This window comes from Pleurodeles waltl, chromosome 6, assembly GCF_031143425.1.
Source record: "Pleurodeles waltl isolate 20211129_DDA chromosome 6, aPleWal1.hap1.20221129, whole genome shotgun sequence".
Classification (NCBI taxonomy): Eukaryota; Metazoa; Chordata; class Amphibia; order Caudata; family Salamandridae; genus Pleurodeles; species Pleurodeles waltl.
This window is the reverse complement of record NC_090445.1, coordinates 82,743,567-82,758,569: the sequence shown is the minus strand read 5'-3', so window position 1 is coordinate 82,758,569 and position 15,003 is coordinate 82,743,567. Positions and strand designations below refer to the sequence as shown.

The 15,003-nt window shown below is 50.1% G+C and overlaps 2 non-coding genes across 2 annotated transcripts; both read right to left on the bottom strand.

Annotated features, from left to right (window-relative positions):
- Positions 1-902: 902 nt before the first annotated feature.
- TRNAK-CUU (transfer RNA lysine (anticodon CUU)) lies at positions 903-975 on the bottom strand. The gene has a single exon. It is a non-coding gene; the product is annotated as a tRNA-Lys (tRNA).
- A 743-nt stretch (positions 976-1,718) lies between these two features.
- On the bottom strand, positions 1,719-1,791 carry TRNAK-UUU (transfer RNA lysine (anticodon UUU)). Its single transcript has one exon. It is a non-coding gene; the product is annotated as a tRNA-Lys (tRNA).
- Between the last annotated feature and the right edge of the window lie 13,212 nt (positions 1,792-15,003).

The window sequence follows — 15,003 nt, the reverse complement described above, 5'->3', positions numbered from 1 at the left end:
TGTGTAGTTTTAAGCCTCAGCGAAATATCTGAAAAAGGTGAGAGTTAATGTTAAACCCGAAAATGGAGAAGCCTTTAAAAAGCATCACGCCCAACAGGGGGCTCAAACCCACGACCCTGAACTTAAGAGTCTCATGCTCTACCGACTGAGCTAGCCGGGCTGCTGTCCCTATGTCATTTCACACACCCTCTGTGTGTTCTTTGTGAGGAAGTAGTGTGTGGTTATCTCAGGAGGACCCTTTGTTTCATTTTCTCTGCTGCTGATTCGACACAGGCACCTTTCTCTTTTTCCATCTCTCGCTCTACCCCAGTCTTATGTCCCCATCAGTCTCTCTGGAGCTCACTCTGGTACATACATGCATCTGTCCTCTCAACCTGTCTCTGGGCACATACTTGAATGTCCAGTAGAGAACAGTGTGAACTCTCCCTGTTTCGCGAGGTGGCAGTCAGCCTCCAGAGCTGTGTTCGGGAGGCTGCCGGAATTCCCGAGCGGTGTAAGGCGCCACATTCAAGAGCAGTATCTTCCCCAGTCCCGTGATCAATTCCCGCTGACGACATAAAGTAGTTTTCATACCTATTTTAATCATAACACCAGCGGGGTTGAGACCTTAAACTCCTCTTTTTGAAAGGATGGGGGGGAGACAGGACGGACCGGAGCGGACACCGAGCTCGCTGTAAGCACGGGCGGCTCAGGCTAGGAAAGGGCGCAGGAAAGGCTGGGCCTAGGACCGCTCCCAGCGGCGCCTCCCAGGGTGGGAAGTGCTGCGTTGTGTGGAGTCCTGTGGGAATCATGAGGCAAACTGCAGGATGTGTGTGTGTGTAGTTTTAAGCATCAGCGAAATATCTGAAAAAGGTGAGAGTTAATGTTAAACCCCAAAATGGATAAGCCTTTAAAAGAAATCACACCCAACGTGGGGCTCGAACCCACGACCCTGAGATTAAGAGTCTCATGCTCTACCGACTGAGCTAGCCAGGCTGCTGTGCCTATGTCATTTCACTCATCCTCTGTGTGTTCTTTGTGAGGAAGTAGTGTGTGGTTATTCCAGGAGGCCCCTTTGTTTCATTTTCTCTGCTGCTGACTCGACACAGGCACCTTTCTCTTTCTCCATCTCTCGCTCTACCCCAGTCTTATGTCCCCATCGGTCTCTCTGGAGCTCACTCTGGTACTTACATGCATCTGTCCTCTCAACCTGTCTCTGGGCACATACTTAAATGTCCAGTAGAGAACAGTGTGAACTCTCCCTGTTTCGCGAGGTGGCAGTCAGCTTCCACAGCCATATCCTGGAGGCTGCCGGAATGGCCGAGCAGTGTAAGGTGCCACATTCAAGAGCAGTATCTTCCCCAGTCCCGTGATCAAATCCTGCTGCCGACATAAAGTAGTTTTCATACCTACTTTAATCATAACACCAGCGGGGATGAGACCTTAAACTCCTCTTTTTGAAAAGATGGGGGGGGACAGGACGGACCGGAGCGGACTCCGAGCTCGCTGTAAGCACGGGCGGCTCAGGCTAGGAAAGGGCGCAGGAAAGGCTCGGCCTAGGACCGCTCCCAGCGGCGCCTCCCAGAGCGGGAAGTGCTGCGTTGTGTGGAGTCCTGTGGGAATCGTGAGGCAAACCGCAGGATGTGTGTGTGTGTGTCGTTTTAAGCCTCAGCGAAATATCTGAAAAAGGTGAGAGTTAATGTTAAACCCGAAAATGGAGAAGCCTTTAAAAAGCATCACGCCCAACATTGGGCTCGAACCCACGACCCTGAGATTAAAAGTCTCATGCTCTACCGACTGAGCTAGCCGGGCTGCTGTGCCTTTGGTATTTCACAAACCCTCTGTGTGTTCTTTGTGAGGAAGTAGTGTGTGGTTATCCCAGGAGGCCCCTTTGTTTCATTTTCTCTGCTGCTGACTCGACACAGGCACCTTTCTCTTTCTCCATCTCTCGCTCTACCCCAGTCTTATGTCCCCATCAGTCTCTCTGGAGCTCACTCTGGTACATACATGAATCTGTCCTCTCAACCTGTCTCTGGGCACATACTTAAATGTCCAGTAGAGAACAGTGTGAACTCTCCCTGTTTCGCGAGGTGGCAGTCAGCCTCCAGAGTTGTGTCCGGAGGCTGCCAAAATGGTCGAGCGGTGTAAGGCGCCACATTCAAGAGCAGTATCTTCCCCAGTCCTGTGGTCAAATCCTGCTGCTGACAAAGTAGTTTTCATACCTACTTTAATTATAACACCAGCGGGGATGAGACCTTAAACTCCTCTTTTTTAAAGGATGGGGGGGACAGGACGGACCGGAGCGGACTCCGAGCTCGCTGTAAGCACGGGCGGCTCAAGCTAGGAAAGGGCGCAGGAAACGCTTGGCCTAGGACCGCTCCCAGCGGCGCCTCCCCGGGCGGGAAGTGCTGCGTTGTGTGGAGTCCTGAGGGAATCGTGAGGCAAACTGCAGGTTGTGTGTGTGTGTGTATTTTTAAGCCTCAGCGAAATATCTGAAAAAGGTGAGAGTTTATGTTAAACCCGAAAATGGAGAAGCCTTTAAAAAGCATCACACCCAACGTGGGGCTCGAACCAACGACCCTGAGATTAATAGTCTTGTGCTCTACCGACTGAGCTAGGCGGGCTGCTGTGCTTGTATCATTTCACACACCCTCTGTGTGTTCTTTGTGAGGAAGTAGTATGTGGTTATCCCAGGAGGCCCCTTTGTTTCATTTTCTCTGCTGCTGACTCGACCCAGGCACCTTTCTCTTTCTCCATCTCTCGCTCTACTCCAGTCTTATGTCCCCATCAGTCTCTCTGGAGCTCACTGTGGTACATACATGCATCTGTCCTCTCAACCTGTCTCTGGGCATATACTTAAATGTCCAGTAGAGAACAGTGTGAACTCTCCCTGTGTCGCGAGGTGGCAGTCAGCCTCCAGAGTTGTGTCTGGAGGCTGCCGGAATGGTCGAGCGGTGTAAGGCACCACATTCAAGAGCAGTATCTTCCCCAGTCCTGTGGTCAAATTCCACTGCTGACAAAGTAGTTTTCATACCTACTTTAATCATAACACCAGCGGGGATGAGACCTTAAACTCCTCTTTTTTAAAGGATGGGGGGGAAAAGGACGGACCGGAGCGGACTCCGAGCTCGCTGTAAGCACGGGCGGCTCAAGCTAGGAAAGGGCGCAGGAAAGGCTTGGCCTAGGACCGCCCCCAGCGGCGCCTCCCAGGACGGGAAGTGCTGCGTTGTGTGGAGTCCTGTGGGAATCGTGAGGCAAACTGCAGGATGTGTGTTTGTGTATTTTTAAGCCTCAGCGAAATATCTGAAAAAGGTGAGAGTTTATGTTAAACCCGAAAATGGAGAAGCCTTTAAAAAGCATCACACCCAACGTGGGGCTCGAACCCACGACCCTGAGATTAAGAGTCTCATGCTCTACCGACTGAGCTAGGCGGGCTGCTGTGCCTATATCATTTCACACACCCTCTGTGTGTTCTTTGTGAGGAAGTAGTGTGTGGTTATCCCAGGAGGCCCCTTTGTTTCATTTTCTCTGCTGCTGACTCGACCCAGGCACCTTTCTCTTTCTCCATCTCTCGCTCTACTCCAGTCTTATGTCCCCATCAGTCTCTCTGGAGCTCACTGTGTACATAAATGCATCTGTCCTCTCAATCTGTCTCTGGGCATATACTTAAATGTCCAGTAGAGAACAGTGTGAACTCTCCCTGTGTCGCGAGGTGGCAGTCAGCCTCCAGAGCCGTGTTCCGGAGTCTGCCGGAATGGCCGAGCGGTGTAAGGCGCCACAGTCAAGGGCAGTATTTTCCCCAGTCCTGTGGTCAAATCCCGCTGCTGACATTAGTTTTCATACCTACTTTAATCATAACACCAGCGGGGATGAGACCTTAAACTCCTCTTTTTGAAAGGATGGGGGGGGACAGGACGGACCGGAGCGGACTCCGAGCTCGCTGTAAGCACGGGCGGCCCAGGCTAGGAAAAGGCACAGGAAAGGCTCGGCCTAGGACCACTCCCAGCGGCGCCTCCCAGGGCGGGAATGTGAGAAGGTAGCCTCTTTCTAGCCTTGTTACCCCCACTTTTGGCCTGTTTGTGAGTGTATGTCAGGGTGTTGGTCACTGTTTTCACTGTCTCACTGGGATCCTGATAGCCAGGCCTCAGTGCTCATAGTGAAAACACTATGTTTTCAGTATGTTTGTTATGTGTCACTGGGATCCTGCTGGTCAGGACCCCAGTGCTCATAGGTTTGTGGCCTATATGTATGTGTCACTGGGACCCTGTCACACAGGGCCCCAGTGCTCATAGGTGTGCATGTATATGTTCCCTGTGTGGTGCCTAACTGTCTCACTGAGGCTCTGCTAACCAGAACCTCAGTGGTTATGCTCTCTCATTACTTTCAAATTGTCACTGACAGGCTAGTGACCATTTTTACCAATTTACATTGGCTTACTGGAACACCCTTATAATTCCCTAGTATATGGTACTGAGGTACCCAGGGTATTGGGGTTCCAGGAGATCCCTATGGGCTGCAGCATTTCTTTTGCCACCCATAGGGAGCTCTGACAATTCTTACACAGGCCTGCCACTGCAGCCTGAGTGAAATAACGTCCACGTTATTTCACAGCCATTTTTCACTGCACTTAAGTAACTTATAAGTCACCTATATGTCTAACCTTTACCTGGTAAAGGTTAGGTGCAAAGTTACTTAGTGTGAGGGCACCCTGGCACTAGCCAAGGTGCCCCCACATTGTTCAGAGCCAATTCCCTGAACTTTGTGAGTGCGGGGACACCATTACACGCGTGCACTACATATAGGTCACTACCTATATGTAGCTTCACCATGGTAACTCCGAATATGGCCATGTAACATGTCTATGATCATGGAATTGCCCCCTCTATACCATCCTGGCATAGTTGGCACAATCCCATGATCCCAGTGGTCTGTAGCACAGACCCTGGTACTGCCAAACTGCCCTTCCTGGGGTTTCACTGCAGCTGCTGCTGCTGCCAACCCCTCAGACAGGCAGCTGCCCTCCTGGGGTCCAGCCAGGCCTGGCCCAGGATGGCAGAACAAAGAACTTCCTCTGAGAGAGGGTGTGACACCCTCTCCCTTTGGAAAATGGTGTGAAGGCAGGGGAGGAGTAGCCTCCCCCAGCCTCTGGAAATGCTTTGTTGGGCACAGATGTGCCCAATTCTGCATAAGCCAGTCTACACCGGTTCAGGGACCCCTTAGCCCCTGCTCTGGCGCGAAACTGGACAAAGGAAAGGGGAGTGACCACTCCCCTGACCTGCACCTCCCCTGGGAGGTGTCCAGAGCTCCTCCAGTGTGCTCCAGACCTCTGCCATCTTGGAAACAGAGGTTCTGCTGGCACACTGGACTGCTCTGAGTGGCCAGTGCCACCAGGTGACGTCAGAGACTCCTGCTGATAGGCTCCTTCAGGTGTTAGTAGCCTTTCCTCTCTCCTAGGTAGCCAAACCCTCTTTTCTGGCTATTTAGGGTCTCTGTCTCTGGGGAAACTTTAGATAACGAATGCATGAGCTCAGCCGAGTTCCTCTGCATCTCTCTCTTCACCTTCTGATAAGGAATCGACCGCTGACCGCGCTGGAAGCCTGCAAACCTGCAACATAGTAGCAAAGATGACTACTGCAACTCTGTAACGCTGATCCTGCCGCCTTCTCGACTGTTTTCCTGCTTGTGCATGCTGTGGGGGTAGCCTGCCTCCTCTCTGCACCAGAAGCTCCGAAGAAATCTCCCGTGGGTCGACGGAATCTTCCCCCTGCAACCGCAGGCACCAAAAAGCTGCATTACCGGTCCCTTGGGTCTCCTCTCAGCACGACGAGCGAGGTCCTTCGAATCCAGCGACGCTGTCCAAGTGACCCCCACAGTCCAGTGACTCTTCAGCCCAAGTTCGGTGGAGGTAAGTCCTTGCCTCACCTCGCTGGGCTGCATTGCTGGGAACCGCGACTTTGCAGCTACTCCGGCCCCTGTGCACTTCCGGCGGAAATCCTTCGTGCACAGCCAAGCCTGGGTCCACGGCACTCTAACCTGCATTGCACGACTTTCCAAGTTGGTCTCCGGCGACGTGGGACTCCTTTGTGCAACTTCGGCGAGCACCGTTTCACGCATCCTCGTAGTGCCTGTTTCTGGCACTTCTCCGGGTGCTACCTGCTTCAGTGAGGGCTCTTTGTCTTGCTCGACGTCCCCTCTCTCTGCAGGTCCAATTTGCGACCTCCTGGTCCCTCCTGGGCCCCAGCAGCGTCCAAAAACGCCAAACGCACGATTTGCGTGTAGCAAGGCTTGTTGGCGTCTTTCCGGCGGGAAAACACTTCTGCACGACTCTCCAAGGCGAGCGGGATCCGTCCAAAAAAGGGGAAGTCTCTAGCCCTTTTCGTTCCTGCAGAAACCTCAGCTTCTTCTGTCCAGTAGAAGCTTCTTTGCACCCGCAGCTGGCATTTCCTGGGCATCTGCCCATCTCCGACTTGCTTGTGACTTTTGGACTTGGTCCCCTTGTTCCACAGGTACCCTAGATTGGAAATCCACAGTTGTTGCATTGCTGGTTTGTGTCTTTCCTGCATTATTCCTCTAACACGACTTCTTTGTCCTTAGGGGAACTTTAGTGCACTTTGCACTCACTTTTCAGGGTCTTGGGGAGGGTTATTTTTCTAACTCTCACTATTTTCTAATAGTCCCAGCGACCCTCTACAAGGTCACATAGGTTTGGGGTCCATTCGTGGTTCACATTCCACTTTTGGAGTATATGGTTTGTGTTGCCCCTATCCCTATGTTTCCCCATTGCATCCTATTGTAACTATACATTGTTTGCACTGTTTTCTAAGACTATACTGCATATTTTTGCTATTGTGTATATATATCTTGTGTATATTTCCTATCCTCTCACTGAGGGTACACTCTAAGATACTTTGGCATATTGTCATAAAAATAAAGTACCTTTATTTTTAGTATAACTGTGTATTGTGTTTTCTTATGATATTGTGCATATGACACTAAGTGGTACTGTAGTAGCTTCACACGTCTCCTAGTTCAGCCTAAGCTGCTCTGCTAAGCTACCATTATCTATCAGCCTAAGCTGCTAGACACCCTATACACTAATAAGGGATAACTGGGCCTGGTGCAAGGTGCAAGTACCCCTTGGTACTCACTACAAGCCAGTCCAGCCTCCTACATTGGTTGTGCAGCGGTGGGATAAGTGCTTGAGACTACTTACCACTCTTGTCATTGTACTTTTCATGAGAGAAAAATATACAAAACAAGGTCAGTGTATATACACATAGCCAAAAAGTTTTGCATTTCCTCTTTTCACTCTTTTCTAAGTGCTGAAAAGTACTTCTAAACTTTCAAAAAGTTCTTAAAAGTTTAAAAAGTTTTTTTCTGTCTTTCCAAAAAGTTCTGAAAACTTTTTTCTCTTTTTCTATCACTTTAACTCTCTCTAAACAAATGTCTGGCACAGGCCAAAATGTTGATCTGTCCAAACTTGCATATGACAACCTTAGCTGGAAAAGAGCAAGGAGTCTCTGTATAGAGAGAGGTTTGAGTGTAGGGAAAAATCCTTCCTTGGAACTGTTACTTAACATGCTTAGAGAACAGGATAAGGCCATAGGTGCCTCATCTATTGAAAAAGTACCTAATAGTTCCCAATCTGATTCAGGGACTCCCCCAGGAAAAGATTCAGGAAAGAAACTCCCTAGCCTGCCCATTACTAGACAGTCTAGCATAGTTGGGAATGATGATGAGCCACACCATACAAATAGTGTTGTCTCTCATCATAGCAAAAGCATTTATTCTCACCATACTGGTAGTAATGTTTCTGTTAACCAAGCTGTTAGGGTGGCTCCTGTAAGGGACAGGTCTCCTTCTGTTCATTCCCATCATACCTCTGTTTCTAGGAATGTCCCTCCCACCAACCCTGATGACAGAATGTTAGAGAGGGAACTCAATAAGTTGAGGGTGGAACAAACCAGACTGAAGCTTAAAAAGCAACAGCTGGATTTGGATAGACAGTCTTTTGAATTAGAGAAGGAAAGACAGAAGTTGGGTTTAGATACCCATGGTGGCAGCAGCAGTATTCCCCATAGTCATCCTGCAAAAGAGCATGATTCCAGGAATCTGCACAAGATAGTTCCCCCTTATAAGGAGGGGGATGACATTAACAAGTGGTTTGCTGCACTTGAGAGGGCCTGTGTTGTACAGGATGTCCCTCAAAGGCAGTGGGCTGCTATCCTATGGCTATCATTTAGTGGAAAAGGTAGGGATAGGCTCCTTACTGTAAAAGAAAATGATGCTAATAATTTCCAAGTTCTTAAGAATGCACTCCTGGATGGTTATGGCTTAACCACTGAACAGTACAGGATAAAGTTCAGAGAGACCAAAAAGGAGTCTTCACAAGACTGGGTTGATTACATTGACCATTCAGTGAAGGCCTTGGAGGGGTGGTTACATGGCAGTAAAGTTACTGATTATGACAGCCTGTATAACTTGATCCTGAGAGAGCATATTCTTAATAATTGTGTGTCTGATTTGTTGCACCAGTACCTGGTAGACTCTGATCTGACCTCTCCCCAAGAATTGGGAAAGAAGGCAGACAAATGGGTCAGAACAAGGGTGAACAGAAAAGTTCATACAGGGGGTGACAAAGATGGCAATAAGAAGAAAGATGGTGAAAAATCTCAAGATAAGCATGGGGATAAGGGTAAAACCAAAGATCCCACTTCAAATCTTAAACACTCTTCAGAGGGTGGGGATAAAACAAATTCTTCCTCTTCTTCTCAACCTACACAATTTAAAAAGCCTTGGTGCTTTGTGTGTAAAAATAGAGGCCATAGGCCAGGGGATAAGTCCTGTCCAGGTAAACCCCCTGAGCCTACCACCACTAATACATCAAGCTCTAGTGCCCCTAGCAGTAGTGGTACTAGTGGTGGGACTGCTGGCAACAGTCAAGCAAAGGGTGTAGTTGGGTTCACTTATGGGTCCATCATAGAAACTGGGGTAGTCAGTCCCAAGACAGTTTCTGTCACACCTAGTGGCATTGGCCTTGCCACACTGGCTGCTTGTCCCCTTACAATGGATAAGTACAGGCAGACAGTTTCAATAAATGGTGTTGAGGCCTTGGCCTACAGGGACACAGGTGCCAGTATCACTTTGGTGACTGAAAACCTAGTGCACCCTGATCAACACATCATTGGACAACAGTATAAGATTATTGATGTCCATAACTCCACTAAGTTTCTTCCCTTAGCTATAATTCAGTTTAGTTGGGGTGGAGTTACTGGCCCTAAGCAGGTGGTGGTATCACCTAGCTTACCTGTAGACTGTCTCTTAGGTAATGACCTAGAGGCCTCAGGTTGGGCTGATGTAGAGTTTTATGCCCATGCAGCCATGCTGGGCATCCCTGAGGAATTGTTCCCTCTCATTTCTACTGAAATGAAAAAGCAAAGGAGAGAAGGCCTGAAAACTCAGGATCCCTCTCCATCAACAGGTAAAAAGGGTATCACAGTATCCCCTAACCACCCTACCATTCAGGATAGCATTCCTGTGGTGGGAGAAACCTCTCCTGGGGTGGCACCTGTTCCAAGGGAAACATCAGCTGGCAAAGCTGTACTCCCTGAGGTAGAAGTACCTCTCTGTGGGATAACTAACATTGGTGAGAAAAAGAGCACCATTTTAGTTAACATGGAGCATCCCTCCAACCCTCCCAGAGAAACTTTAGTGCAGAAACTCTGCACTGCCTCACAACACTTAGGACAGCATCCCTGCCCTAGTGTGGAGCTCATAGGACAGCATCCCTGCCCTGCTCCAACCCAAGAGAAACAGCATCCCTGTTCTCTCTTCCAGCCATATGGACAAAGTTTTTGCCCAGCTATGGCTTTTCTGAGACAGCATCCCTGTCTGGCATTTCCATCACTACAAATAGGTTCAGTGGACAATTCCCACTGCTCTAAACTAAAACTTACTGATAGAAACTCTGAAAATACATCTTCACATTGTTGCTTAGCTAAAAAACTTCAAACAGGGTGGTTTACATCCCCACAGGGAAGTAACCATATAGTGGATGATAAAGGGAGTAACCAGTCTATTGCAGAGCTACTCTCTACTTATCACCACTTAGACAATAAAGTCTCAACTGGCCAAGGTTAGCCTTATTGTCCTTCGTTTGGGGGGGGTTGTGTGAGAAAGTAGCCTCTTTCTAGCCTTGTTACCCCCACTTTTGGCCTGTTTGTGAGTGTATGTCAGGGTGTTTTCACTGTCTCACTGGGATCCTGCTAGCCAGGGCCCAGTGCTCATAGTGAAGACCCTATGTTTTCAGTATGTTTGTTATGTGTCACTGGGACCCTGCTAGTCAGGACCCCAGTGCTCGTAAGGTTGTGGCCTATATGTATGTGTTCCCTGTGCGGTGCCTAACTGTCTCACTGAGGCTCTGCTAACCAGAACCTCAGTGGTTATGCTCTCTCATTTCATTCAAATTGTCACTAACAGGCTAGTGACCAATTTTACCAATTTACATTGGCTTACTGGAACACCCTTATAATTCCCTAGTATATGGTACTGAGGTACCCAGGGTATTGGGGTTCCGGGAGATCCCTATGGGCTGCAGCATTTCTTTTGCCACCCATAGGGAGCTCTGACAATTCTTACACAGGCCTGCCACTGCAGCCTGAGTGAAATAACGTCCACGTTATTTCACAGCCATTTTACACTGAACTTAAGTAACTTATAAGTCACCTATATGTCTAACCTTTACCTGGTAAAGGTTAAGTGCAAAGTTACTTAGTGTGAGGGCACCCTGACACTAGCCAAGGTGCCCCCACATTGTTCAGAGCCAATTCCCTGAACTTTGTGAGTGCGGGGACACCATTACACGCGTGCACTACATATAGGTCACTACCTATATGTAGCTTCACAATGGTAACTCCGAATATGGCCATGTAACATGTCTATGATCATGGAATTGCCCCCTCTATGCCATCCTGGCATAGATGGCACAATCCCATGATCCCAGTGGTCTGTAGCACAGACCCTGGTACTGCCAAACTGCCCTTCCTGGGGTTTCACTGCAGCTGCTGCTGCTGCCAACCCCTCAGACAGGCAGCTGCCCTCCTGGGGTCCAGCCAGGCCTGGCCCAGGATGGCAGAACAAAGAACTTCCTCTGAGAGAGGGTGTGACACCCTCTCCCTTTGGAAAATGGTGTGAAGGCAGGGGAGGAGTAGCCTCCCCCAGCCTCTGGAAATGCTTTGTTGGGCACAGAGGTGCCCAATTCTGCATAAGCCACTCTACACCGGTTCAGGGACCCCTTAGCCCCTGCTCTGGCGCGAAACTGGACAAAGGAAAGGGGAGTGACCACTCCCCTGACCTGCACCTCCCCTGGGAGGTGTCCAGAGCTCCTCCAGTGTGCTCCAGACCTCTGCCATCTTGGAAACAGAGGTGCTGCTGGCACACTGGACTGCTCTGAGTGGCCAGTGCCACCAGGTGACGTCAGAGACTCCTGCTGATAGGCTCCTTCAGGTGTTAGTAGCCTATCCTCTCTCCTAGGTAGCCAAACCCTCTTTTCTGGCTATTTAGGGTCTCTGTCTCTGGGGAAACTTTAGATAACGAATGCATGAGCTCAGCCGAGTTCCTCTGCATCTCTCTCTTCACCTTCTGATAAGGAATCGACTGCTGACCGCGCTGGAAGCCTGCAAACCTGCAACATAGTAGCAAAGACGACTACTGCAACTCTGTAACGCTGATCCTGCCGCCTTCTCGACTGTTTTCCTGCTTGTGCATGCTGTGGGGGTAGTCTGCCTCCTCTCTGCACCAGAAGCTCCGAAGAAATCTCCCGTGGGTCGACGGAATCTTCCCCCTGCAACCGCAGGCACCAAAAAGCTGCATTACCGGTCCCTTGGGTCTCCTCTCAGCACGACGAGCGAGGTCCCTCGAATCCAGCGACTCTGTCCAAGTGACCCCCACAGTCCAGTGACTCTTCAGTCCAAGTTTGGTGGAGGTAAGTCCTTGCCTCACCCCGCTGGGCTGCATTGCTGGGAACCGCGACTTTGCAGCTACTCCGGCCCCTGTGCACTTCCGGCGGAAATCCTTTGTGCACAGCCAAGCCTGGGTCCACGGCACTCTAACCTGCATTGCACGACTTTCTAAGTTGGTCTCCGGCGACGTGGGACTCCTTTGTGCAACTTCGGCGAGCACCGTTTCACGCATCCTCGTAGTGCCTGTTTCTGGCACTTCTCCGGGTGCTACCTGCTTCAGAGAGGGCTCCTTGTCTTGCTCGACGTCCCCTCCCTGTTTCGCGAGGTGGCAGTCAGCCTCCAGAGCCGTGTTCCGGCGGCTGCCGGAATGGCCGAGCGGTGTAAGGTGCCACATTCAAGAGCAGTATCTTCCCCAGTCCTGTGGTCAAATCCTGCTGCTGACATAAAGTAGTTTTCATACCTACTTTAATCATAACACCAGCAGGGATGAGACCTTAAACTCCTCTTTTTGAAAGGATGGGGGGGGGACAGGACAGACCGGAGCGGACTCCGAGCTCGCTGTAAGCACGGGCGGCTCAGGCTAGGAAAGGGCGCAGGAAAGGCTCGGCCTAGGACCGCTCCCAGCGGCGCCTCCCAGGGCGGGAAGTGCTGCGTTGTGCGGAGTCCTGTGGGAATCGTGAGTCAAACGATGTGTTTGTGTGTAGTTTTAAGCCTCAGCGAAATATCTGAAAAAGGTGAGAGTTAATGTTAAACCCTAAAATGGAGAAGCCTTTAAAAAGCATCACACCCAACATGGGGCTCGAACCCACAACCCTGAGATTAAGAGTTTCATTCTCTACCGACTGAGCTAGCCGGGCTGCTGTGCTTATCTCATTTCACACACCCTCTGTGTGTTGTTTGTGAGGAAGTAGTGTTTGGTTATCCCAGGAGGCCCCTTTGTTTAATTTTCTCTGCTGCTGACTCGACACAGGCACCTTTCTCTTTCTCCATCTCCCGCTCTACCCCAGTCTTATGTCCCCATCAGTCTCTCTGGAGCTCACTCTGGTACATACATGCATCTGTCCTCTCAACCTGTCTCTGGGCACATACTTAAATGTCCAGTAGAGAACAGTGTGAACTCTCCCTGTTTCGAGAGGTGGCAGTCAGCCTCCAGGGCCGTGTTTGGGAGGCTGCCGGAATGGCCGAGCGGTGTGAGGCGGCACATTCAAGAGCAGTATCTTCCCCAGTCCTGTGATCAAATACCGCTTGTAGGAGGCTGGACTGGCTTGTAGTGAGTACCAAGGGGTACTTGCACCTTGCACCAGGCCCAGTTATCCCTTATTAGTGTATAGGGTGTCCAGCAGCTTAGGCTGATAGATAATGGTAGCTTAGCAGAGCAGCTTAGGCTGAACTAGGAGACGTGTGAAGCTACTACAGTATCACTTAGTGTCATATGCACAATATCATAAGAAGACACAATACACAGTTATACTAATAATAAAGGTACTTTATTTTTATGACAATATGCCAAAGTATCTTAGAGTGTACCCTCAGTGAGAGGATAGGAAATATACACAAGATATATATACACAATAGCAAAAATATGCAGTATAGTCTTAGAAAACAGTGCAAACAATGTATAGTTACAATAGGATGCAATGGGGAAACATAGGGATAGGGGCAACACAAACCATATACTCCAAAAGTGGAATGCGAACCACGAATGGACCCCAAACCTATGTGACCTTGTAGAGGGTCGCTGGGACTATTAGAAAATAGTGAGAGTTAGAAAAATAACCCTCCCCAAGACCCTGAAAAGTGAGTGCAAAGTGCACTAAAGTTCCCCTAAGGACAAAGTAGTCGTGTTAGAGGAATAATGCAGGAAAGACACAAACCAGCAATGCAACAACTGTGGATTTCCAATCTAGGGTACCTGTGGAACAAGGGGACCAAGTCCAAAAGTCACAAGCAAGTTGGAGATGGGCAGATGCCCAGGAAATGCCAGCTGCGGGTGCAAAGAAGCTTCTACTGGACAGAAGAAGCTGAGGTTTCTGCAGAAACGAAAAGGGCTAGAGACTTCCCCTTTGGTGGACGGATCCCTCTCGCCGTGGAGAGTCGTGCAGAAGTGTTTTCCCGCCGAGAGAACGCCAACAAGCCTTCCTAGCTGCAAATCGTGCGGTTAGCGTCTTTGGACGCTGCTGAGGCCCAGGAGGGACCAGGAGGTCGCAAATTGGACCAGCAGAGAGAGGGGACGTCGAGCAAGACAAGGAGCCCTCTCTGAAGCAGGTAGCACCCGGAGAAGTGCCAGAAACAGGCACTACGAGGATGCGTGAAATGGTGCTCACCGAAGTTGCACAAAGGAGTCCCACGTCGCCGGAGACCAACTTAGAAAGTCGTGCAATGCAGGTTAGAGTGCCGTGGACACAGGCTTGGCTGTGCACAAAGGATTTCCGCCGGAAGTGCACAGGGGCCGGAGTAGCTGCAAAGTCGCGGTTCCCAGCAATGCAGCCCAGCGAGGTGAGGCAAGGACTTACCTCCACCAAACTTGGACTGAAGAGTCACTGGACTGTGGGGGTCACTTGGACAGAGTCGCTGGATTCAAGGGACCTCGCTCGTCGTGCTGAGAGGAGACCCAAGGGACCGGTAATGCAGCTTTTTGGTGCCTGCGGTTGCAGGGGGAAGATTCCGTCGACCCACGGGAGATTTCTTCAGAGCTTCTGGTGCAGAGAGGAGGCAGACTACCCCCACAGCATGCACAAGCAGGAAAACAGTCGAGAAGGCGGCAGGATCATCGTTACAGAGTTGCAGTAGTCGTCTTTGCTACTATGTTGCAGGTTTGCAGGCTTCCAGCGCGGTCAGGAGTCGATTCCTTATCAGAAGGTGAAGAGAGAGATGCAGAGGAACTCGGATGAGCTCTTGCATTCGTTATCTGAAGTTTCCCCAGAGACAGAGACCCTAAATAGCCAGAAAAGAGGGTTTGGCTACTTAGGAGAGAGGATAGGCTACTAACACCTGAAGGAGCCTATCAGAAGGAGTCTCTGACGTCACCTGGTGGCACTGGCCACTCAGAGCAGTCCAGTGTGCC